At 44.3% G+C, this 22811-nt stretch overlaps 1 long non-coding RNA gene and 1 other non-coding gene across 2 annotated transcripts in view; one reads left to right on the forward strand and one right to left on the reverse strand.

The window, feature by feature from the left end:
- Positions 1 to 22811, reverse strand: part of LOC121143062 — a 52637-nt gene that overhangs the window by 12769 nt on the left and 17057 nt on the right. The window lies entirely within an intron of this gene.
- Positions 1175 to 1359, forward strand: LOC121143408. Its single transcript, XR_005880603.1, has one exon. It is a non-coding gene; the product is annotated as a U2 spliceosomal RNA (small nuclear RNA).

The following is a 22811-nucleotide window of genomic DNA, read 5'->3' on the forward strand; positions in this document are numbered from 1 at the left end:
TGTGAACACAGTCAGCCAAGTACCCTGAGATTCTACCAGCACAGCTTCTCAGAGCATTCCTTCTCACCATTGGGAATTGACACTAGGAAAACCCCCTGAAGGACACAGAAAGAAGAGTCACAAAAAATATTTCCGAAATTTGAAATGAGTAGGCCTAGGAGATAATGTTAGTGAGAGATATCATCACTTGAAATGCTTTTGAAGTGATTAGGTTTATATAACCACCTAGCAATTGAAAAAAGTAGCCAAGAAGGCCTTTGTGAGAACAGCTATGACCCACATGTCCATATCCTACAGAGAATACCACCAGGAAATGAGCTGGAGCCCTGGCCTCCCAGTTTCTAGCTGCTGTGCAGTCATTAGAGGATGTGATAGTAAGAAATAAGAAACCTGGTCTCATAGGAGATTCCAAGGACAAGTGGGGGCTGAGATTGAAACAGGTAAGATCAACACCTTGGCATGCCCAAGGCACTGGTGCCTCATGCACTGCACTACCTTGTCTGTGTTTGTTCCGCCCTGCTCCTCCTCCCGATGTGAGAAAGACCTGGTCGAATCACTCAGCCTGCAATCCTCTTGCTCTCTTCTCCTAGGGCTCCCAGAGCTTCCTGCTTAACAGGCTCCCTTAGCAAGCTGTCTATGCATCCCAGATCCCTACTTCTCTTACATGTACATAGGTCCCAAACCCACAACACAGGTCTCAGGAAAACACCTCTCAGGTCCCCCTCCAGGGGTGGACCTTCAGCCAACAGCCTGTTGTACCTCAGCAGAATGATTTGATTTTTTAAAGTCTAATAAATGGGAAAACATATGGCTAAGAAACATAAAAAGTGTCCAGAACTCAACCAACAATATCTCTTCATTGGCTCCTTCAATCAATTTTTTATACTCCAATAAAAACTAATGAAACAAGCCCTGAGTTGGGCGTTCTTAGTTTTCATTTTCTACCCAGTTAGCTTTAAAAAAAATTGAGATTATAATTACATTATTTCCCTTTTCCCTTTCTTCTCTACAAATCCTCTCATGTACTCTTCCTTTCTCTCTTTCAAGTTCACGACCTCCTTTTTTTGTTGTTAATGTTATTATATTCATGAGTATGAGTGTGTGTGCGTGTGTGTGAGTGTGTGTGTGTGTGTGTGAGTGTGCATATCCTTAAATACATAAATACAACCTCTTAAATGCGTCTCGGCTTTTTGACTAAGATAAAGTGTAGTATCTGTTCTTATCAACTTAATAAATACAACCTCCTTAGTCTGGATAATGTTACTTGTATATATGTTTTCAGGGTTAATCTTTGGTATTGGATGACCAATAGGTATGCTCATTCCTGGGAAAGACAATTTCTCCCACTGTCAACATTCCTTAGTTTCTTGGAGTTCTTTGTGCAGGACTCAGGTCTCCTAAGCTTTCGCCCATACACCTTAGCTTGTCTATTGGTGTTGTCAATAGAGTGAAAAGGGCCAAGGAAAATCACTCTGCTCCTGACTAGACCCGAGGCCTGGGCCAAGGACAAACACCCTGGCCCTGCCTTGACCCCAGGGCCAGGACTTGAAGTCCCACCAGTCTCTGAGCTTGCCCCAGAGTTAGTCTTCAGAATCCCACCAAACACTGAGGGCCCTGAGCACAAATTCCCACCAGTCCCAAGCTTGCCTCAAAAATCCACCTCTCAGTCAGCATTATTTGTAATAGCCTGGAACCTGGAAACAACCAAAGAATGGATAAGGGAAATATGGTACATTTACATAATGGAGTACTACTCAACAGTAAAAAAAAACAATGACATCTTGAAATTTGCAGGCAAATGGGTGGAATTAGAAAAAAAAAACATACTGAGTGAGGTAACCCAGACTCAGAAAGACAAATATCATATGTACTCACTCATAAGTGGACATTAGATATAAAGCCAAGAATAACCAGCCTACAATCCACAACCCCAGAAAACCTAGATAACAAAGAGGACCCTAATAGAGACATGGATCTGCCTAAGAAAGGTAAAAATACAAGATCTCCTGAGTAAATTAGAAGCATGGGGGTGGGGGGATAGAAGGGTAGGGGGGAGGAAAAAGGGGAGTGAAGAAAAAGATATATAGCTCAATAAAAAAAAAATCCACCAGTCCTAGGCTACCCTGGAAGCCACCCCCTGCCCAAGAAACCCATATAAACTCCATACCCTGTTCAGTTAACTGCTGCTTCTCACCCTAGAGGCAGCCACCATCCTGGGTTCTTTCTTCCCAATGAACCTCTTGAGTGAGGTTTGTTGTGCAATGTGACAGTTTCACTAGAATGAGCCCAGCTGGAACAACTGTCACCAGAGCGGGAGCAGAATAGAGCAGCTCTGTAACACTTTTGCTGGGGAAACTTTCCCCTAGCAGACAGAGTGGTTACACTCTGGGGACCTGAGCAGAGCTGTAACACTTCTCCAGAGCAGAGCTGAGCAGTGCTGTAACAACTGCGCTGGGGAAACCCTCCCCTGCCCCAGCAGAGTTACGACACTTGCAGTGGGGAAACCTTTCCCTGGAGCAGAGCTGTGAGAATGCTCACAGTGACTCTGTAGTATTTCTTGGCTTCCGAATGCCAGGATGCCTTTCCATCTGAGCTTCAATGCCTACATCATCCCTGTTCAGCTCATGTTTAGAACTCATGTTGGTGATGCTTTCATATTCACCCACCTAGCTTCACCAGCCACTGGAGCAAGCAGATTGATATTCTCTCTGTTTTCAAGCCAAGCTCCCTCCATGTCTTCCCTGCGCAGAATTAAAACATAACCAGTGAAGCCATGTGATTAATTCCTAGAACAAAGACTATGCCAAGTGGAGAATGGGGTGATGGTGAAGACTTCTAGGGAGATTCTTGTGCAACATGGGGCTCTTCGTTCCACCACACGGATGTCTCCAGTCCAGCAATCAGTAGTTCTGTGTAAAGTTTCTGTGCCCATTGTGTCCCTTGGGCTGAAGCCTTGCAAGCAGATAGCTGCCATTGTGCCAGCTCCTTTGTGCCTTCCACAGCCACCCATCTCCAATTATATAAATGCATGTGACGATAGCATTTAGCTATGTGGATGCATTACAGGAAAATAAAGGTTAACTCTGAGAGTCAGTTTCCTGACAAAAGCAGACTAAAGTTCCCATGGCTGTACAAAACAGACTAATGCCACTGTCTGTCTCCTTACATTGTTTCATTAGACAGAACATATCAATTTAATAAAAGCAAACGTGGACTCTGTGGATTGCTGAGGAAAATTCCTCTGTAGCATCGTGACAGGGTTTCCCACCGTCCTTCTCTTTCTGATGAAATTAACTCCCCATGGTTGGCCAGCAGGGTAATCTCATTTTAGCCAATCAGCTTGGGAGCGGCAGTTGACCTCACAAAGGGATCGGAAAGTACGTGCAGTCATAGCAACCACAGCTCGGCACCCGTCAGCTCTGGACCCTTCCTCTCATGACAGACACCGGCTGGCTTCTTCGATGATTAAACTTTTCCCCTGTGATCTTCCTTGAATACATTAGCCAAACAAGTCTGATAAATTTGTTTATCCCAAGGCAATCATTAGGAAATTACCTGCAAAAGTAATTCTCAACAGAGCAGTCCGGGGAGGGAAAGCCATATGGCACTGAGAACCGAGTGAGCGATGAAATCTATCATTGTGCATTCCAACAGGTCGAGCAAGGTTTCCCCTTCAACTTTATTATTTTGAGCAAAATCCCAAAATCTCAGTAGCCCAGAGGCTATTTCATTTCACATGAGCCAAAGATTTCTTCTATAAGCACTAGTGGTTCTCCAGACGACACTGCAAACCTACTACGTGCTAGACCTGGAGATCAGGGTCTTCCCCAGACCTGTGGTCTTCTGGGAGGGGGGCAGCTGTGATAACAGATGATTACAGCTTACCATGAGGTTCAGATGCAGAAAACAGGGGAGCAAGTGCATATCCTCACAAGGTTTTGCCATGGTAGCATTTAGATCGGCAAAAATGACTGAGAAGGATGTCTCCCTGAAGGAGGCATTCTAGGTAAGTGTGCAGCCTTGGAGAATCGTGAGACTTGAGTTCAAGGTCACTGAAGAGCTGTCACATCTGAGTCCAGAAAATGCATCTGGAAATGGCAGAGGTGGGGGGGAGCACATTATGGCCTCAAGAAGACCAAGAACGGGGCAGGGGAGAAGAGGGCCAGTCTGGAAGCTGTTTCTCATAGTGACTCAAAGGAATAAAGTTTCAATATATCAATATTGGTGATACAGATGTAATGATCCAGATGTGAGCATGACCTTTCTGACCCCATACACTTTGACACTAGAGAAAGTTCCTGGAAAACAGGGGTTAGACCAGCATCCAGGACTATAAGAGACCAGACAGGGGCCCTAGAAGTGGTCACACCAATGGACCCAGGGCCATGTTAAGACAGGATTCAGCTCAGACTGGAGCACAGGGGTCCATAGCTAAGCTTGTCATTGTTCTCATTCTGCAGAGCAGGGTGGACATGTCCAGACTGTAGTCTATGCCATGGGCTCCCATGTCTGCAGACTGGTTTAACATCTTTAGTTGTTTGCATGTTCTACAAAAGACTGTCATCATCCCTGTAAACTTGCTGCAAGGGTGCCTCCCAACAGAACTGGCCATGAAGATAAGGAGTCAGTGTGTTCTGAATTTTCAACAGTATGCACTAGCTTTTAAATTAAAATTGTATTTCCTTTAAAGATAGAAATTGTAATAGAATTATCTTGTCTCTGTGCCAACATTTCCACAGGGAAATGAGCGTGAGCATCACACGTGCTGGTCAAACACCTGTCTATGCTGGGCCTCAGGCTGGGCCCTCACAGGAGACGGCGTTTCTTTTTCATTGCTTTGTGCTTTGACAGCTTCACACCTGTGGACAATGGCATCTAATGCCAGCTGCATGCCCAGCACCAAATAAAAGGTGCTGGGCTGGATAGATGACCCAGCAGTTAAGAACATTGACTGCTCTCGCTGAAGGCCTGGGTTCAACTCCCATCACCCACATGGTGGCTCACAACCATCTGTCATTCCAGTTCCAGGGATATGGTAATAAGATGTCGTTATGCCCTTGTTTGACCAAGAAGGAAGCTGGGTGTGCTAGAACCCTGTAACCCAAGCACTTAGGTGGTAGATGCAAGAAGGCTGAGGCCATCCTTAACTACAACATGAGTTTGAGGCCAGTTTGGCTTACAAGAGAATCTTGTCTCTGAAAATCCCGAAACATAAATTAATCAATAAATAAAATTATAACAAAATGATTGAACAGATGAAAAAACAAAAAAGGTAGAGAGAGACAGAAAAGGGAGAGAACGAGGGTGACAAGGAGAGCAGGAAGGACTGGATGGAGGAAGCTCTCAGTCTTTTCATGGTACTGCTAGAAGCTTTGTAAACACTGAAGTAAAAACAATAGTCTTTGTGGTGGCCGGCCATATCCAGAGTGTCTGCATGCTAGGCTCTGAAAGCCAACAAGAAAGACCCTGGGAGTCTCAAGGAGAAGCACCCTTATGAACAATCAAGGCTGAAGCATATGATGTGTACCTCTAGAGAGTGTGACTAAGGAAACCAGACAGGGAAAGTGGGGTACATCCCAGTAAGCTACTGCCCCTCCTCCCTGAGGCCTGGTCTTCAGCTCTAGGGATTTAATGCCAACTCCCAGGCCATAGGAATCAGCAGAGGGGCAGTCGCCCCAGGACAGCATCTAAGAGAGGACATAGACTGTAGACTTCAGGGGCATATCCATATGCCACGCAACTGCTCTGTGACACCTGGGACTGGAACCTAGGTCCGCATAGTTCTGGGTGCTTTTCATTGCGGTGACATTACAGAAGTGCTCCACACTCTCATTCTAGAAATTCCAATGTTTAAGACTGGGCAACCAACCTTCCTTCAGGAGCCGATTTCATAGGCACACCAGGCAGGATACACTCCCCTCATTAATTCTCTACTCAAGGAGGTCCAGAGGCAGCTCTTTGCAAAGGATGAGAGCAGAGACTCCTTCCTGACTTGGGTTTCAGCTCTCAAAGACATGGCTACACATTTGTTTAGATTTTTCTCTCCAGACCTGGAGATTTGATACACTACAGCTTTAATAGACTCTCCCTCTCCCTCTCCCTCTCTCCCTCTCTCCCTCTCTCCCTCTCTCCCTCTCTCCCTCTCCCTCCCTCTTCTTCTCCCTCTCCCTCTCTCTTCTTCTCCCTCTCCCTCTCCTACTCCTTCTCCCTCTCCCTTTCCCTCTCCCTCTCCCTCTCCTCTCCCCCAGCCTTTCCCCCCCCACTTCCTTTCTCCAAAGGTATTCTCCACCTATCCTTTTCCTCCCTGAAATCCACTAAAGCAATTTACCTCAATCTTGTGTCTTCACAGGTAAAATTCTGTAAAGACCCTGCAGGCTTAGAGGATGTTTAAAACTCAAGCAGAGGAGACCCGAAGGAGAATAAGAAGCCTGGCCTCTTGACCCAGAGCAGCATGAACTCTGAGCAACACAAAAGACCCAAGCACTAGCTCTTTTCCATTCCCTTCTCCACATTAGGTAACCAGCAGGGAAAATTTACCTGACCAGGAAGTCTTCCTTAGTAACATTTGTGCATCCTTATCATCTTCTCTATCTATAATTCTCCACAGGGAACACCACCAGATCCAGGGTGTGGGGCACCCCCACATGGGTATAGATAGCTCAGGGAGCAGAGCCCTAAAGTAAGGAGACTTCGATTTCAGTGCAGGATCCTCCTTGGGCAAGCCAAAGACTTAAGCAAGGGTGCTGGGCCCCTGACCAGAGCATAGATACCCTAAGATGGGCTGATGGCCTTTGACAAGATGGTGAGGTCCAGGAAGGACGCCTGAGAGCAAACCAAGAGATAGGGTAAAAAGTCAAAGAGGCCAGGGGTATCTCTGGAACAACCTCTTGTCTGCTAGGCATCTAGCTTCCAAGATTGTATCTAAACTACACCAATAACAGTATGGTTCTGTTTCCCTGCTCAAGAATCTCTTGTTGCCTCCTACTGCTATGCTGACCCTGCATCCTGGCTGCTCAGGTTGTGCAGCTCATAAGTGTTATGGAATCTCTGATTACTCTCCATTTGGTTGATCACATGGTCACTGCTTCTCCTCCATTCTTCAAGACTCCCCAGCCCACCTTGCCATTCGCTTACACTTAGGAATCCTTCAGAAGGGCTTTGCTAACCCCAAAGATTCCAGGAGAAAGACCACCAACCCAAATCAACATGGCCAAATTAATTAAGGCAAGCAATTAATTAAAGCAAGCATTTTTATTCATGGCCCCGGGCTGCCTCCCACTAAGGTGGGGTTCGTGAGGTCAGCGCTGGATATGAAGAAGACAAAGTTTTTATAACTCAGGGTTAGGGGGCTTCCAAATAGGCAGGGTTACAGAAAAAAAAAAGCATAAACATAATAACTTAGTCACAACGACTCCTGAAACAAAGACATGGTTGCAAGGTGGTCAGAACAAGACAACCATAAAAACAGGTAGGCATAGCAACCTTGTGAAACAAAGGCAGGATTGCAAGATAGTTGTAAACAACTTTTGAAACAAAACTGTGGTTGCTATTTCCTGCAACAGGCAGTACAAAACCATTTGTAGTTAAGGTTACAGGTGAGGCATAGCCCAATCCTTGAGAAACAGATTTAATCATAACAGGAATGAGCCTAGTTTGTCTTTACTGTAAGATAGCTTTCAAGCCTAAGTTGGAGGCAGGCTGGTTTATTATCTTATTGGCTATCCACCATTAATGTGGTTACCCCTACAGTCTGAGCAGAACCTTAACTATGCAGAAAGCAGCCTATCAAGCTGCCTCTTTTTTTCTAATAAGTACAACTAGACTTTGGAGCTGTGAAGTCAAGCATGGCTATCTATCAGTTGATGTCACTTACAACCTGTCTGTGATCATAGGCAGGAATATGTTCCTTCCATCTTCCTCATTAGAAAATACAAAAATAATTAGAGAGCCAAACTGGGGCAGGGAGATCTGGGTGCTTGACTCACATGCTGTGTAATAGTGAGATCTCCACTGCTGCCACTCTTAGTCTCTAAGCATGATGATCTGATGGCCAGTGTCTACTGACGGGGGGGACAGAGCACATCCTCCCCCACAGCACAGAAACCCTGTGAGGAATAACCACAGCTTAGGGGCAAGCCTGGAGATGGCAGTGCCTTAGATGACAGAGCATGACATGGGGATTTTGTTTTTCAAATAGCTTACCGAGAGAGCATTCCCAGGACATTGACTTTCATAAGCTAGTGTGACAAGACAAGTTGCAGAGAGGGAGGAGATGCTGAGCAAGATGCCGTCTTGCTCAGATGAATTTCCATCCCATTCAGTGCGGAAACTCATGCACCACAGTGAGCCCTATCTTGAGCAATAGGGCTCTATTAGTGAATGGTACCTATGTGGAACCCAGGAAGACTCTGGAGCTTGGACACCTCTTATGCATTTATCTTAATTGCTCTAGCATTAATAAAACTCAGGAGTCAGAAATTGATATAAAAATCCAATAAATTCAAAGAACAGTGGAGGAAAGTTCAGCTGACCCTACCTTCCATGTTTCCAGATAGAAAAGCCCACAAATCTTTTCCAAGCCCCCTCTTCTTCCACTCTGTGTTTCTCTATCTCTTCTGAATTGGCCAGAAACCTCTATGGTGGGTACCAACCAGCTGAAAGTGGACTCCACCCTCTGGACCAATGTCCAATTCAGTTTGTGGACTCAGAGCAACAACACAAACACTAAGCCATAGTTCCTTCATTGCCAAGATGGTAGTCACAGTACACTCGTTTGTGGCTAGGACAATTCAAACGTAAACTTTCTTAATCTTACAGCAGATGGGCTCCTATGTCTCTCCCTTGCTTCAACCTGCTTTTAGCCCAAATGCCTCTACATGTCCTTTTCTTTATAATTTTTACTTCCAAGTCCTGGTTCATATTTCACCTCCTGCATTACCTTCCTCAGTATCAAACTGACTTTGCTCATCTCTTAAAGCCCTTTTTCCATAGAATTCCATATACTCTACCATTTACTTGATGGGTTCTGTTTTGTTTTTAACATAAGATCTCAATTCTCTGACTGACCTCAAACTCATAAAAATCCACCCATCTCAGTCTCCCCAATTTATTTCAAGCATGTGCAGCCACACCCAACTTATTTAATCCATTTCTAATTATAGATGTTTGTTTGCTTAGTGGTCTTTGATCACCTGCCCCACCGCAGGACAAAGAGTCCGGGCTATTGCAAAGGACCAAGTATACCCTTCTGTTTTAATTAGCAATTGTTTTCTGATCAGGATAATGAAGTACCTTGGCTGACCATTTCCATTCTCAGGACTCTCGAAAGCCAGCAAAAATCCTTCCCTAGAGTCCAGAGGTGCTCAGCTGACAACCTGGGCCAAGTGTGCATGTAAAATGAATGACAATGGCTTCCCCTGCCATTTAGATCACAGATGAATCTTAGGTGAGACTTTTCTATTGGATTCTCGCAGTTTCTGAAAATTGGCACCCTAGAAGGTGCAAAGTGAACTCCCTGCACAGCCCTGATTACCAACACAGTTTATGCATGCATTAAGAGGCAGCTACAGGGCTGGCCGCCTCCTGCATCCAGAAATCACTTGTTAAATCAAACCTTAAGTATTTAGCAAGCACAGTGCAGCCTAATTTATGCAATAAGTATATTCTTGGAAAGTTGATGCAAAGTCAATTTGGTGGGGGAAAGGTCACATTATATTCGGAAATTCCCTTGGAACCATCTCTAAGTGAGAGTATCATACTGAAAATTTTCCTCATAAACATAACCCGCTCATTTGTTTAGCCAGTTATAATGCAGTCTTTAGTGGTTTTCTCTTTCCCTTTAAATCAAGCTGTACTTGTATATTCTGTCTTTTTGAAAAATAAAACTTAAGAGCTACCATGAATTAATACTATTCTACTTTTACCATCTTCTTTTCTAATTCAAATAAGTTACTTCATTAATTTCAAATTACTACCCAGTTTTTGTTTTGTTTTAGAAAATAAAAATCCAGCCGAACATGCACGCTTTTAATCCCAACACTCAGGATGCAGAGGCAGGCAAGTATCTTTGAGTTTGAGGCCAGCCTGGTCTACACAGTGAGTTCCAGGACAGCCAGGTCTACACAGAGAAACCCTGTCTCAATCAATCAATCAATAAAAGAATTCAGACAGCTCAACTCCTCCAGTTATACTGCTTCTCAGGCCTGAGACTAAAGTGGCTTGAAAAACAGTAATAAATTTTCTTGGAGTTGTGGACAGGAGCCCAGGGTCATGGCTTCTTCTGAGGGCTTCTTTCCTGCTTCATAGTCTAAATGTTTGTAACCCTTTAAATGCATTTGATGAAGAACTAAACCCCAGTGTGGTGACATTTCGGGGTGGGATTCTTGGGAGGTAATTGGTTTAGATGATGAAGCGAGGGTAGAGCTCCCAGGACTGGCTTTGAAGACAAGAAGAGGTGCAACTCCTCCTCTCTCTCCCCCTTTCCCTCCCCCTCCCTCTTCCCTTCCCCCTTGGTAACACACACACACACACACACACACACACACACACACCGCACAGCACACTCTATTTTTTAAAACTCCCCAGGAGTTAAGTCTCTGTTAGCATTTGCAGCTCACCTGAAGTCAGCCTCCATCCTTTGTAGCCTTACTCCACAGCTTGGAAATTGTTCCCTCAAGATGTACACACTATTTTCCTCTTTACAAACCATGTTTGTCAAATTTTAAAAATCTGCTCCGATGTTTAGAGAGCCCTGCTCATCTGAACCAGTGAACCCAAAGCCCCCTGACCTGTGAGGTCTCCAAGCATTGTCAAGGCAATAACTGACTCAGGAATGGCCACCATTCACTGAACACATGACAAGGAAAGCTTGTGTCCCCAGACATCTTCCAGACATTCATTACCCTCATGACACACAAAGTAGGCGCTTGTGTCACCATCTTTCAACCAATAATATAGAGCTTCAGAGGAATTGTGGGGCATCTTTAAGAACAAATAAATGCCTGACCTACACCCAAATTTCATAGAAACCTGTGTAAAATATCAACATGTTGCTTTGTACCCATTCCTGTTCTGTGAACTCTGTGCATTCTGGGCTATCCCTCAGTGGGAGAATTGGCCTAGTGTGGGTAAGCTCCTGGGCCCTGTCCCCACCACACATCCATGCTGCTCTGCAGAGTGGAGATATATACACTCACTCAGTGAGGACCCTGATAGAAACAGGGGTCGAGCAGATTCCCATCACTTCCAAGTACCATTCTTCTCTCTTGACCACACACACATGCAATAAATTGCTTTTCACAAGCAATACTTAACGGTAATTTATAAAGCATATAACTCTGTAATTATTTTAACCCAGGCAATCTGAGACATTAACTTTATCATGTTAATGTAAAGATGGAATAATCCATTCAATTAAAAATCCACCCAATCAAGCTATTTGGCCAGATATTATTCTTGTGAGGTTTCTTGTCACAGATCTCAGTAACATTTTTAAACTCTAAAATCTTAGGTGCTTGGCAAAAAAACATTCTTCCCATTTAATTTTTATTTGTAAACCATGTGAATTAGAAGAAAAACTGGATATTTTTCTTATGACTATAAAGTTATCCTGAATTCACCAAAATATAAAACTAAAAAGTAATTGGTATTTCAAATTTTCGGTTTCTTTAGTAATTTTCTGAAATTTGCAGTAAGTGGAAATCAAGTCCTGCAATGACTTGTCTTGCTGGACAAATTGGCAAGATTTGGAGTCAACTAGAAGGCAGACCTCTGAGCAAGTCCCTGGGAGTGTTTGCAGAGAGGGTAAACTGAGGCAGGAAGGCCCATGTCATGTTGGCCTTCTGACATGAACTGAATACCAGGGACTCCCCAGGGAACCTCAGGCCCTCAGACTGGGACTACTGACACAGGCAACCTCATCAAATGAACAAGTACCAGGCTCTCGGCCTCTCTAGCAGGTTTGTTGTTGAACTATCTAGTACCAGTCATGCAAGCCATGCAAGTGAATCCCCTCTATAATATAGGTGTACACATTCTATCAATTCTTTTCCTCTATAGAGTCCTACCAAATGTAACTCTTAGATGTAGAATGTATGTCTCAGATGTCCATGCAGTTACTGGGACTGGGAATTGGCCAGTAAGGATACCAAATATAACTCCTAGATGCAGAATGTATGTCTCAGATGTCCATGCAGTTACTGGGACTGGGAATTGGCCAGTAAGGATACCAAATATAACTCCTAGATGCAGAATGTATGTCTCAGATGTCCAGGCAGTTACTGGGACTGGGAATTAGCCAGTAAGGATTTTTTTCCTCTTTAAAGAAGTGCAAGCTATGTTTTCTATGAGAAATATACATCTGTAAGCAGAAGATCGCGACCCTGCCATGCGTCCACCACTCCTCTCCACACAGAGTGGGCTTGGGTGTTATAAGGCAGGAAGAGTTAGGCTCAAGGCACAGTGAACCTCAGAATTGCAGCCCTGCTAGGGATTGCTCCCAAAATAGAAGGCTCCCTGAGAACAGAGGCTGACCTTGGTTTGGTAGGTTGCCTCTTCAACTGTGTGTCCCTGCTGCCCAACATGCTACTAGACCCTTGTGATGTCTTCATGAACGCATGAACAAATGGACTAACAGATGTGCAGGTGAATGGATGATTCCATGACCCAAGCAGAGGATGTGATGCTACCCACAGACATTTTGCTCAAGTCAGGAATGACTCTGGAGCTTGGCAAGACTACGCCTAGAGGAGAAGGGTATAGGGATATCAGTAGGAAGTAACAAGTACATATAGGAAGATAATCAATGGGATGTAGGGGAGATGCTCGCCAGAAAATGAAGAGAGATCCCTGATTTGCAGCATCTGTTGATGTTCAAGGTGTCAGTACCTTGACTGCGGAAATGAATGTGGATCAAGAGATGCACACAGGTGTCTGAAACAGTGTGAGCTGCCTCAGCACATCAATGACGGGCTGAAAATGTCAGCTCCGTTCCGAGAACGTGTGCAGCATGTGTATTCGAATCAAAAGGGGATCAACTGTGTCAGTTTCCCACCATATGTAAATGTAGTCAGCCACATGACAGATGCAGACTAATTGACATGGGAAGATAATCTATAATGATATTTAATGTCAAAATATTTTACAGTATAAGCAGTATGTTGAAAATATAAATATATAAATGAATTTATAGTCAAGGAGTTAAGGGTGAAACACAACATGATTAAAGAACAAATTTCCCAAACAATAGGAAAAAATTGGCATTTTACCTATAAGAAATATATATGGAATTCTAACTCAACTGTCTTCAAGAGTAATAAACAAATAGGAACCCAGAAACCACAATATAAATTGTCACAGATGGAACCATGAAAAGAATCTGAAGGAACTACTAAAAATAAAAGAGAGAAAGAAGAAGCAGGACACAATGGTTAAGGAATAGATACACTGATAATACAATTTTAAATAATTGCTGAAAATCTATAAGAAGAATATAAGATGTGCATCCCCATGAGGAAGAATTCAGTGCGGCTGGAGAGACAGTTCAGCTGTTAAGAGCATATACTCTAGACAAACCCAGTTTGGGTCCCAGCATCCTTGTCTGGTAATTCACAATCACTTCAGTTTTGAGGACATCTGGTCCTGTGGCCTTTGTGAGCACCCACATTCATATACACACGCCCACACAGAGAGAAATATACTTAGTTTTGTTGCTGTTATTTGAGACAGGGTTTCTCTGTGTAGCTCTTGCTGTCCTGGAACTTGCTCTCTAGACCGGGCTGGCCTTGATCTACCTGCCTCTGCCTCTTGAGTGCTAGGATTAAAGGTGTGTACATTGCCACGCAAACACACATAATTTTTTTTAAAAAATCAACATAGTCAGGTGTAGAACTGACTTGGGGATGCTGCTCTATGATGAATTGGAGAGGGGGAAAGGTGATGAGTATGATCTAAATACATTGTATTTATGTCTGAAATTAGAAAATAATATATAATTTAAAAAGAAGAATTCAGTAGAATCAATTTTAAAAGTCAAGAAATGAGAAAATAGGTGCTGGAGAGATGGCTCAGTGGTTAGGTATTTCCTGCTTTCCCAGTGGACCTAAGTTCAGTTCCCAGCAGCCATGTATGGTTCACAGTTCCCTGTAACTCCAACTCCTGGGAATCCAAAGCCTTTTTATCTCCTCCCTGGGCAAACACACTTATGCATGCACATACATACACATAGGCAATCAATAAACTTTGTTTTTAACCTTAAAAGGTATTAAACCAACTCTTAACGGCTTGGTATTATGCCCATAAATCAATGTATCTCTCAACCTTCATCAGAGAAAATGTCAGTTTCCAGTAGATTGTGACTACACAGAAGCCCACACTGGCCAAAGTACAGAAAATGAGACTGAAGGATGCTCAGCCCTAAAGGGATTATATATTCCGTACCTCTCTCCCAAGGCTCAGGAATCATTGCAGAAAAGGGGGTAAGAAGAGTACAAGAGCCAGAGGCATCAGATGACTACAAGGAAACAAGCTCTGGGCACAGTAGGACAGTTGTACATATGAACTCGGAGATATTGGAACAGCATGCATAAAACCTGGGCAAGCCCAAACCAGACACAATCCCAGCTTGGAGCAGGGAATGTTGGGCATGTAATCCCATCACTAGCCTTGGAGCTATTGACAATTGTTAGCACCTGAATAAAGGACGGACATTTTCTCTAAGAGATGAGTTGACCTCACTCCGGGGAATGACCATACATCCAAGAATATTTGGGCAACACAAATTGGTCTTGAAAAGTTCATTTTTAATGCCACAAATTTGGGCAGTATAGTGTTTGAATGAGATGTATTCTATAAGTCTTGGGCATTTTAATACTTGGTCCCTAGTTGGTGGCTGTTTGGGGAGGATTGGATGATGTAACCTTGTTGGAGAAAATATGTTGCTAGGGTGGGCTTGGAGGTTACAAGACTCAGACCATTTTGTTAACTCTCTCTACCTACAGTTTGTGGATAGAGATTCGAGCTCTCAGCTGCTGCCCTAACGCCATGCCTGCCTGTCTGCTGCCATGCCCCCTGCTGTGATAGTGATGGACTCTTTACCCTCTGGAACTGCAAGTCCCCAGTAAACCCTCCCTTCTAGAAGTTGCTTTGATCATGGTGTTTTATCACAGCAATGCAAACTCAAACAGCTGGGTAGGCAACATGAGGTGGATCTGGGAAGGGGAGGGTGAACACAAGCAAAACAGAATGTCTGGAAATTTCAAAGAACTAATTAAAACATAAATTTTAATTTTTCATGAAAAATAAATCTTTTAAAAATAATAAATGAGAAAATAAACATACATAACAGGCATGGTGTCTCATGCCTGTATACCTAGCAATCCAGAGACTGAAGCAGGAGGATTGCAGTGAGTTTGAGGCTAGTCTATGCTGCAAAACAAGAATCTGTCTCAGAAACAAAAGCAGCAAGCACACAAAGCATACTGAATAAGCCTGTGGTGTGCGTTGGTGGAAGAGCAGGTACCTAGCACAAACAAGGCTCTGGGTTCAGTCTTCAGTACCTTCCCACCAAAGAAAGCAGACAGCGCAGTAGCTCCTCAGATCAAGTGTATGAACAGATGTGCAGGATAATAGAAATAAGTCTGTAAACACAACAAATGTAATTCATCTCACTGTAGGATACAGAGACGGTAGATTTGGAGAAAGGGTTAAGAATGTGCTACATTGGGACTGGAGAGATGATTCAGTGGTTAAGAGCACTGGCTGCTAATCCAGAGGGCCTGGGTTCAATTCCCAACACCCACATTACAGTTCGCAATTGTCTGTAACTCCAATTCCAGGGGACCTGACACCTTCACACAGACATACATGCAGGCAAAATATCAATGCACATAAAATAAAAATAAAGTAATTTAAAAAAATGTGCTACCTACATAAGTGACCCCAAAAACTCTACTAGAGAACTCCTACAGCTAATAAATGCCTTCAGCAAAGGGGCAGGATACGTAATTAACTCAAAAAAAATCAGTAACCCTACTATATACAGATGATAAATGGGCTGAGAAAGAAATCAGGGAAACATCACTCTTTACAATAGCCACAAAGAGCATAAAATATCTTGGAGTAATGCTAATCAAACAAGTGAAAGACCTGTACAGTAATAACTTAGAGTCCTTAAAGAAAGAAATTAAAGAAGATACCAGAAAATGGAAAAACCTCCCATGCTCTTGGATAGGTAGGATCAACATAATAAAAATGGCAATCTTGCCAAAATCAATCTACAGATTCAATGCAATCCCCATCAAAATCCCAACACAATTCTTCACAGACCTTGAAAGAACTATATTCAACTTTATATGGCAAAACAAAAAACTCAGGCTAGCTACAACAACCCTATACAATAAAGGAACTTCCGGATGCATCACCATCCCTGACTTCAAGCTCTATTATAGAACTGTAGTCCTGAAAACAGCTTGGTATTGGCACCAAAATAGTCAGGTAGACCAATGGAATCAAATTGAAAACCCTGATATTAAACCACACACCTACAAACACCTGATTTTTGACAAAGAAGCTGAAGTTATACAATGGAAAAAAGAAAGCATCTTCAACAAATGGTGCTGGCATAACTGGTTGGGGACATGTAGAAGACTGCAGATAGATCCATATCTATCACCATGCACAAAGCTTCAATCTAAATGGATCAAAGACCTCAACATAAATCCTCTTAGAAGAGAAAGTGGAAGGTACCCTTGAACGAATTGGTACAGAAGAATGCTTCCTGAACATAACATACCAGTAGCACAGACATTGAGATAGACAATTAATAAATGGGGCCTCCTGAAACTGAGAAGCTACTTGTAAGGCAAAGGACACAGTCAGCAAAACAAAATGGCAGCCAACAGAATGGGAAAAGATCTTCTCCAACCCCACATGTGACCCTAGAGGGCTGACCTCCAAAATTTACAAAGAACTCACCGCCCCCCCCCCCCGTGGAGGGTCTCACTATCCCTGGGGAGTGGGTGGCAGGTGGGTTGGGGGATTGGTGGGAGGCATGGGAAGATGGGAGGGTGAGGAAATGGGGGACGCATTTGCAATTTTCTATAAAATAAATTTTTAAAAAGGAAAAAAGGTGCTACATACAAGAGGAACATCTAAAAACAAATTCATATTCTAAAGGACTTTTTTTTCAAGTCAGGGTTTCACTAGGCATGCCTGTGCATTGGTTACTTTTCTACACCATGACCAAGACAACTCGTAAAAGAAGGAGTTTAACTGAGCTTACAGTTTCAGAGGATTAGCATCCTGATGGTGGAGCAAACGCGTGGCAGCAGGAATAGCTGGGATCCTGTATCTCAAACTGCAAGCAGGAAGCAGAGACAACACTGGGGATGTCACAGATTCACTGAAACCTCAAAGACCAGTGACACATCTTTTCCAACAAGGCCACACCCCTAATCTTTGCCCAAAAGTTCTGCCAACTGGACCAAGTATTTAAATATACAAGCCTATGGAAGCCATTCTCATTCAAACACCATACCCGGGGTGGTGTGGAACTCACCATGTAGACTAAGCTGGCCTTTAGTTCCAATGCACCAGCCTCCACCTCTGGAGTGCTGGGATTAAAGGTGAGAACCGCCACACCTGGCACTTTAAAGGACTTTAAAGTGAGACCTAGGTGCATTGCTGACTGAAGTTGATGGTGACGAGCCATGGTTCCTGAGTAAACACTTACAAAACATCCGCCTTTTTGTTTGGTTAGTTTTGGGTTTTTATAATTTAAAAAAAAGTGTGTATACTTGTGTGTGGCTGAGTGTGTGTGTGTGTGTGTGTGTGTGTGCACGTGCTCTCTCATACGCATGTACTATATGTGTGCAGAAACCAGAAAAGGCCAGAGAGTGGGTTCAACAATGGCTGACTGGAGCAACAGGCCATTGCGAGACATCTTGTAAGTGCTGGAACCACATGGGGCTTAACTGCCAAGCCAACTCTCCAGCCCACTTTGGAACTTTAAGGCACATGTCTTGAGAAGTGTGGAAACAGTTCAGCAGTAAAGACCCTGGCTGCTCCTCCAGAGAGCAATCTTCAAGATCTCAGCACCACGTGGCAGTTAACAACCAGCTTTAACTCCAATTCCAGGGCATCTGATGTCCTCTCCTGGCCTCTTTGGACTGAGCACATAGGATGCACAGGCACCCATGCAGGCAAAACATCCATACACATCAAATAAAAAAAATATTTAAGAGAAAAAGACAGTATCTCACTATGTAGCCCAGGCTGGCCCAGGACTCACAACTGCATCACCCTCCTAAACGCTGGTGTTTCAGGGGTCTATTACTCGGCCTGACTGAAAACTTGATCTTCTCAGACTATGCCATGCTCTCTGTGCTGCCCATGTGTACAAACCAACGCCTGTGAGTAACACACATGTATGAGACAGACCTTGGATTCAGCACCAGAGGTTTGGGTTTTCTCTTCTGCTCTTTTCTACTCCAGTCTCTAGTTCTTAAATACCCTGTCAGAACCTGTCCTTCATGTAAGTAACAAGCTGAAGACCCTCTGAGAAAATGGTCTAGAGCAGTGATTCTCAACCCTCCTAAAGCGACCACCCTGTAATACAGTTCCTCATATTCCTAACCATAAAATTATCTCATCTCTACTTCATAACTGCAGGATATCTGATATACCACCCCCAAAGGAGTCAAGAAATGCAGGTTGAGAACCACTGGTCTAGAAGAACATGAGAGAGAGAGAGAGAGAGAGAGAGAGAGAGAGAGAGAGAGAGAGAGAGAGAGAGAGAGAGAGAGAGAAATACAGCCACAGGCCAAGACTGTCACACTTCCATGCCTTGAGTGCTACTCAGGTAAAGAAGCTTTCTAAGACTTAGAAGACTTCAGAGCTCTCTGTCACTGGGAATACCCTATGGTCCAGGGGAAGCAGAGGACTATAGAGGACACATGGGGCCCACAGAGCCTCCATCTCCATCTCCATCACAGAGCCAATCCCTAACATCCCAGGAGCACGGCTCAATGGGCTACAGATGACATCGCCCACTGACCAGGTAACGAAGGGAGTCACCGGGAAGAGGGGCGACCTGTCAGGTGTGGCAGAAGCTGGCTCACAGGGGGCTGCCACCTCCACTCCTCATGCTGTGTGCTCTCTGTGTGGCACGTCTGTTGACACTGCCACTCCCAGCCATCAGTGAAGAGCACACTTCTGCAGTACGTAGAGGAAAGGACTCAACAAAGATGCAGCTGTGGGCTTTCCTGTTCCTCCGTCTTCGCATCTGGCTAAATGAACAGTCACCATTAGCTCAATGAGTGCAAAAGGGTCATACAGGGCCAATTACAATGAAAGGGCTGTCAGAGAGCATTAAGTTTGGAGACCTTGAAGACACATATCACGGCTTTGCAATCATACAGCATATGGAGGGAAACCTTGGAGCAATTAGGGAATGTCGATTGTTCTCCTTTCTCACAAGGAGCTTTCAGGGAGGCAGAAAGTTACCTGTCTCAGAAAAATGCCTGGAGCCCACAGAAAAATGTGTTTCGTGATTTCAAGTCATCATTAAGGGCACATAGACTTTTAACAAGTGATGGGAATTCCCTTCACGAACCCACACAGGGCTGGTCAGAGTGTCTTCCTCTAAGAACTTTTTAAACAAAGACTTGGCAGGTGACACAGACAGAAAAAGAAAAACTCCTTTGATTTGAGAAACTCATTACATTTCTTGATGGTTCTGTTCAAAAGCTGAATTTTCTATTTTCTGCTTTCAATACCTAGAGATACCACGATTTCATAAAAATTATGAAGAGATGAGATGTGGTGGTTCAAATGATAAATGTCCCTCATGGGCTCAGGTATTCGAACACTTGGTCTCCAGATGGAGGCGCTGTTCGGGAAGGGTATGGGACCTTTAGGAGTGGAGCCTTGCTGGAGGAAGTATGTCACTGGGGTGGGATTTGAGGTTTTAGAGCCTCGGCCTGCTAGCTTCTCACTCCTGTCTCCTGCTACTGTGCCTCCCCTGTTGGAGCCGTCACACACAAGAGTTTCTTAACGTAGCATCAGAAAGGTAACAAGACACATGCAGTAAGCACATCGATAACGTTTACATTTTCTACCCATGGAAACACTCTACTCCATGAACTATGTTCAAGCTGGGAGAGCAAATAAACAATGCTACTTCCTCACAATGGTAAAGAATGCTTTTTTAGAGTCACCAGCCACTCACCAACTGGTTTCTGCTCATCTAAGTATATGCTGCTGTTGGAAAGAAACCATATTTGAGAATTCTGAGTGATGGAAACCAAAGGAAAAAATCAGTCTCTGGCACTGTTATTAACATCAGAATTTCACAACTTCAAGCAATAGATGAATGGATCTAAACACTCCAGGGCAAGCAAGTGCTCTGCTTGATGCCACAAGTAGAAATGGTGAACCTCCTCATGAGAGTGGCTCTTTGACTGGGTGACAGACCTTTTCCTTGGGACCTGGAATGATGGTCCCCTGAAGTAACAAACAGTCCGTGAACTCCCTTTGTATACTCCTACTGTTTGTTATTTGAAGCATTTGGGCTACAGCATGAGGAAGAATTTATTTGCAGCGGTTTTTAAAGAACGAAGAGGGAGAAGAAAAGAGAGGCCATTCAAAATACATCAAAATACACTGCAAAACCCACCATAGCAAGCAGTGATCAGCTGCTCTCCTAATTTCACTGCTGTGATAAAAATCCCTGCTCTGACAAAGCAGCTTAAGGGAGTAGGGGTTGTTTGTTTGGTTTATGCTTCAAGGTATCAATGTCAATGAAGTCACGGCAGCAGGAGCTTGAAAGAACCAGTCTTATCATATCCACAGGTAAGAGTGCAGAGCAAGCAAGTGAAACACGCATGCTCATGCTTGACTCTTGAACAACCCAGGATCCCCTGCAGGGGAAAGAGTACATCCACAGTGAAGTCTTCCCACCTCAGTAATGTAATCAAGACAGTCTGCTGTAATTGGAAAAGCACCATGCGACAGAGCTCATATGAAGCATTTTTTGGGGGGGGGAGGAGGGGTTGTTTGTTTGTTTGTTTGTTTGTTTTGTTTTTTAAATTAAGGGGAAGGAGGAAAAAGAGGGAGACCAGCTTCTGGGGACAGGAGCAACAGAAGGGAAAAGAAAGGGGGGACAGACAAACAGGCAGAGAAGCAGACAGAGAGAGAGAGAGAGAGAAGGAGGGAGGGAGGGAGGGAGGGAGGGAGGGAGGGAGGGAGGGAGGGAGGGAGGGAGGGAGGGAGGGAAGGAGAGGGAGGGAGAGAAAGGAACAGAGAGAGAAAAATTGGGAGGTGGGTAGGGTCCTTTTAAAAAGGAACATAGTGAATATGCCCAGGTGGTGCTCTTAGTGGCTGCAGCTGAGGGTATATCCTGTCAGAACCCCAAGGACAGGACAGGACAGATGCCTGAACACTAACACAGTCCCCTACAGCCTAATCTAGATGATCTCTAATGGAGACTCTCTCCTCAGATAATTCTAGATTCTATCACGTTGACAACACTGTGTGTCACATTGAGTCAACGACACTGCTGCAGTTCTTCCTGAAGTTTTTACGAATGAGAACATAGAGTTATGACAGCCACCTGGGTCAGTGTCTCTCTGCACAGACCCTGACAGGCACAGGTGACTCTCACTGGGGGGGGGGGAGTTGCTAGGCACTCACCTTTCCTTGTCTCCTTTCCCACTTCCTCCGTCAGTCACTCATAAGCCACAGGGTCACCTTCCTTGTTTTCAGGCCTCTGTGTCTCTCCCCCAGTTGACTATCAATATCCTGGTCCTCTCACAGGGCCTTGGTCCCTCCGTCTGTCCCTGAGATCTGGGGCCCAGAAAACTGCAGACTGAGTGCAGCTGCCACCTGGACCATGGATGTGCATCAGATGGGCCACACTCAAAAAACTTAACTTTCCAGGTCTACAGTTTCAAAACCTAAATCAATAAAACAGGAAAATGAAAAGTAAACAGCTAAACTCAGACCTGTGCCTGAGCTCAGTGTTGGGAAAGCTGAGGCAGGAGCATCTTTAGTTGGAGACTATCTGAACCATACAGCTGTGAGACATTGCCACAAAACAAGATAAACCTCAAAGAAAAACAAACCCACAAAGCCCTGGGCTCTGGGCTCCTCTGCCCTGAAGCGAAAGCTTTCCTCTACTTGGAGTGGGGGTCAGAACCAGGAAGCCCAGCTTCCATCAGTGTCCTGAGTTCTGCACACCCACCCCCAGTTCCTGGTGCTGTTGAAACACCCAGGCCAACTCCAACTTCATATCCTGACCAGTCCTGAGACTTGAACCAGGGACCAAGTTACAACCCAAGAGCAAAGGGACATAGGTTACCATTTCAAAAACTTTAGTCATGCAAGCATGTAACAAAGCTTCCTTGCCAAAGCCATTTTGGACGTAAGTGGTCACCTATGAGTGAGTGCACCCTTGGAACTGAGTCATGCTCCACTGGAGCAGCCTTCCAGCTAGACTGCATTGCCGGCAAAGCAGGGAGTAAATTCTCTAAGATCTCAGCCATCAGAACCTTGGAGAGTGAGGGTTGACGAGTCAACCAGCTGGCTCGTTTCTCTTGAACATACAGGTACCCTGTTGCTTAAGACCAGAGGCTGGGGTCCGGGGACAGTGCGGTTGGTGGCATGCTTACTCACAAATTATGAGGCAGGGACAGAGGATCCCTGGGGCTCACAGATTACCCAGCTTAATCCAACGAGTGAGCCCCAGGCTAGTGAGAGACACTATCTTAAAAAAAAAAAAAGTAATGAGAGCCAAAGGTGACCTCTGACCTCTACAT

Source organism: Mesocricetus auratus, unplaced genomic scaffold, assembly GCF_017639785.1.
Source record: "Mesocricetus auratus isolate SY011 unplaced genomic scaffold, BCM_Maur_2.0 Super-Scaffold_100011, whole genome shotgun sequence".
NCBI lineage: Eukaryota > Metazoa > Chordata > Mammalia > Rodentia > Cricetidae > Mesocricetus > Mesocricetus auratus.